Genomic DNA, 3,971 nt, shown 5'->3' with positions numbered 1-3,971 from the left:
GACTCATCTACAGTCCTGCCAAATTTCATGTTGATCGATGCAGCCGTTTTTGTGCTACGGTTGACCAAAAATCTCCGGAGGAAAAAAAAAACTACGAAAACAATTTGACTCCCGTTTACGCTTCGCGTGCGGGGGTCATAATAAAGACTAATGTTACAACTAATCAGGGATCCCTTTAAATCCTCTGACGGTGAACACATAAATTACTACTAGTTTTATTTTTTGTTTTGTTTTAAGATTAAATTACGATTCCTTTCAGCTCTAACTTGTTGAAGCGATCATCGAGAACTTAAGAGGCGTGGAGCAAAACTATTGGTGTGGAGAGCAACTAATTAAATTAAACTGGTGATGATCAAATTGATTTCAAAACAAGTTCAGTRATTCTCTGTGGTTTACTAATGTTTCCTTCATGTCTAGAAAGCCTGTAATAATATATGTGTACATGACAGTGTAATATTACTACCCACTTTTACTGTAGTCATTTCCCCCTCAATCAATAGGAAATGTTAACTCACACATACACTGTAAAAAATGAAATGTTGGATTTACTTAACCATGTTATGTTACCTGGTTCCACTTAACTGAGTTGAGTAAATTCAAAGTAATATACCAGTTTTTTAACCAAAAAACATGAGCATGTTGCTTTGAATTTACTCAACTCAGTTAAGTGGAACCAGGTAACATAACATGGTTAAGTAAATCCAACATTTCATTTTTAGAGTGTACAGGTATGCATGAAAAAAAAAAAAACCTGTCAAATACAGTGATATCAGTATGCCCAGATCTACTACCTCACTATGGAGGCACACAGGAGCTTCAGCTCCTCTTGCTGCCTTAACTCATTCAGCCTAAATCAAAAATCCTTGTCCAGCCTGATGAACGGGCCTGGAGTCCTCATCCTTCAGCTGCTTCAGCTGGAATTTGTGTTTACTCTTTCTGTTTCTGCTCCTGATGTTTTCATGGTTTTGCTCAAAAAAAGTAACCCCAAAAACAACTTATACTTATAAGTTTTTCTAAAAATCACTCACCTCTTAATTTTCTTGGAAACTAATGATAAAAATTTAATGTTTTTGGTGCCTCCGTTTAAAACAATCTTGAAAACTAATTTTCTTTGAAATTTACCTTTTTATTTCTGCCAGGAAATTCCTTCGTATAATGTTTGGTGYCATTGTGAAGCTCTTTTTTAAATGTTGCACTGGAMTTCCCAGTGACTTCACTCCAGACCAATACAAATCGAGTTTACATCACTTTGGTAAACAAATTCCAACAAAACGTTCCATTTTTAAGAAAAAGTGAAAATAATGATTAAATATTTTTAAAAAATCCTCGTCGTGACTCATTTTGTCAAAACGGGTCACAAATTCAGCTACTTAAATTAGTCAAGCTGTAGAACTTCTCATAACTTCAAACAACTACAAATTTTCAAATTCTTGACTGAAACAATCACAGCTCGGCTGCTCCTATAATTCATCGAATAAAGTCGTTGAGATTTTTTGCAAAACGATGACAAATAACAGGAAGCATTTGTTTTTTCAAGCAGTTCACACATTGGCTCCAGTTTAATACCTTTAGGCAAACACTTAAAAGGGACATGAAGCAAAATAAGTCCAGTTCACAGCCGAGTCATTACTCAGTCATGCCAGAAATGTGCTGACTCATGCACTGTAACACAAGGCTTTTTATAACATGCTGAATTAACCTGATCCCAATCATAGAAAACCCATTAAAAATAAGCTTCTACCAGTAAGAAACTTATATTTTTATATACACACTGCAGACAAATTACTGCAAAACTTCAGCTTCAAAGTCTGATTACATATCGGGTTTGCAAACATAATCCAGTATATTCCAATCTTGTATTTTAACATCAGAACTTCTTACCAGCTGAGCACAGTTGCTCCACTTTGCATGGTGTGTGCGAAAACAAACGAAAATAAGTAGCTGTTCAGATCAGATCTGTGTGAGGTGTCAGATAAAACCCCCGCTGGCTTTAAAGGACAAAAACTATAAGAACAGCTCGAGAAAATGAAGCGAGTGAAACTGATACAGGGCTGTACGTGAACCTTTTTAGCTGATTGCACTGGTGCTACAGATGTTGCTGGTTTTGTAGAATAGAAAAAAAGGTTATAGCACCGGCATAAAACATTACAATCTCTAAAAACCAAAAGAACAAATTGTAGAAATTGTAGGACAGGAGTCAGCAACATTTTCGAAACTCAGCCTTTTCTCTGCAAAACCTTCCAAATGCAAACACCACAGCTTAAATCAACTCCAGGCTTTTTATCTGCTTAATTGAGAACAACATGTAAAGGTACCCAGATGATTTCCAGACATCAAATGAAATGCAAATAAATTCTTAATGGAATATTTTCAACATAATTATTTAAACAAAACAAGCAAAAATAACCAATAATAAATGAATAAAAGTAGTGTCATAATTACTAGGTTTGTTTATATTGTTGATAGGCTCATGTTTAATAGAGTTATTAGCAAAGTTTGCATAAGTAAACCAGTATTTTCTCTATAGTCACAAGTTTTTGCACCTGTTATTTTGTTGGTTGGAAGCTAAAAAGTTTTAAACCCACTGGTTTAGACGAGCATTAATGTTTCTGTTTGTAGTTCCTACACATTTGATTCTTTCAACGTCACTCAGTGCTTGACTTTTAAAAAACTGTTCAATTCCAGTCACCCGCAAATAACTGTATCTATACATTAATCTGACAAGTCAACAACACAAAACAGGAAGAAAAGTCACCATCTTAGTTTCTGAAGCTTTTCTACTGGTAGTTTTATGCCCCTCTAACAAGATAAATTTAAATATTTCTAAAGTAACTAATCATGTCCTACTGAAACAGAACCAGAAAATGAGTGGATTATATTATAAAACATAAGTAAGAAAGAATCAAACAATAAAACACAAAAAAGTTGCCACTGATTTATGCCAAAAACTATTTTTTCTTTAATATTTTACAGCATTTTACATAATTTCCATCTGGTTTTGTTCATATTTCTGCTTTATTTCAACATAGACTTTGGCTCAGACTAAAATACAAGACAGAGGTATGGTTTTGAGTAGAACAGCAACAAGAAAAAAGAAGCTGCACTAACASTCGTGTAGCAAAGTGACTGTAAACAGGACAGGCTGGTAATTAGTGCTCAACCCTCTTGATGCATTTGGCAACAGAWGCCTCTTCTCCCACTAGAGCCGCCACTCAAAGTGTCAGTCGGCTCGCCACAGCTTCAATCACTATTAGCTAACAGCCTGGGAGGACGGCGCCACAGGAAAACCAGCTGCTTTGTTGCTCTTGATGAACTTCTGAATCGGGGGACAAATTTGCCTGGTGATAAAGTCTGAACTCTGTTAATCTGGGAGTTTCAGCTGAGCAGAGGCAAGTTTTTTTTCTTTTTTACTCTTCAAGTCAGATTATGCCTCTGTGGTCATTTGAGGCCTAAAAGGCTGTGGTGGAGTGGTTAGGAGTCGTATGGTGGCACCAGTGCATGGCAGCTCCACTTCTGTGTACACACCGATGTCATGTTTACTCACAACAACCTATTGGGACRAGCGCTTGAAAAGGGTTTGAGTGAAACCAGGCAAAAACATGACACTTTCGATGTCGCCTCCTGATACAAAAACCTCCATTTTTTTTACATCTTCAAGAAAAATAAAACTTCAGAGKGTTAGCAACTCAGAAGCTCTTATTTAATGTTGTATAAAAAATAYAGTTTGATAGTAATGTATTACAGAATCCATTTACTGCACAGCCCACTTTGCAGTTGAMGTTCCCCAAGGATGTGTTCTCGGGTACATTTTTGTTAAAATTTTTTATTTAATTCAAGTCAATCAAGCGAAAAATTGTTCAATTCCAGTCACCCTCAGACTTATTTGTGCCTTCTAATGCTGTGTTCACACCGAACGCGATTTCAGCTTCAAAATCACATCCAACGCTTCAAGTTGGACGCTTGTGCACTTT

This window comes from Austrofundulus limnaeus, unplaced genomic scaffold (genome assembly GCF_001266775.1).
Source record: "Austrofundulus limnaeus strain Quisiro unplaced genomic scaffold, Austrofundulus_limnaeus-1.0 Scaffold72, whole genome shotgun sequence".
Taxonomy (NCBI): domain Eukaryota; kingdom Metazoa; phylum Chordata; class Actinopteri; order Cyprinodontiformes; family Rivulidae; genus Austrofundulus; species Austrofundulus limnaeus.
The sequence above is the reverse complement of the archived record's forward strand: the minus strand, read 5'-3'. Positions refer to the sequence as shown.